The sequence below is a fragment of the Geospiza fortis genome, unplaced genomic scaffold (assembly GCF_000277835.1).
Source record: "Geospiza fortis unplaced genomic scaffold, GeoFor_1.0 scaffold151, whole genome shotgun sequence".
Lineage (NCBI taxonomy): Eukaryota > Metazoa > Chordata > Aves > Passeriformes > Thraupidae > Geospiza > Geospiza fortis.
The window spans coordinates 42,801-43,129 of NW_005054747.1; positions in this window are offsets into that span (position 1 = coordinate 42,801).

A 329-nucleotide genomic window follows, 5' to 3' on the forward strand; every position below is an offset into this window, starting at 1 on the left:
GGGCTCGGTGGAGCTCCATGCCTCCCTCTCTCCCTGTTTTCCCGGGGCGGCCGGTTTCCATCCCTGCCAGCTCTGCCAAGGCAGCCTAATGTAAACGCTGCCGAAAGCCTTGGATCCGCTCCCGCCCGCCCAGGGACGAGGGGTTGTTTTTCCAGTCGGCAGCGCTGTTAAAAACACCCCGAACCCATCCAACCTCTCCGCTTTCTGCCCTCTCTACCCTCACTTTTCCGCACCCACCCGAGCGCCCCTTTGCCGGGGGCGGCCGGGCCGGAGCGGGAGGAGGCGGAGGAGGAGGAGGGAGGCGGGGTGGTGGCCCTGTCCCCCCTGCC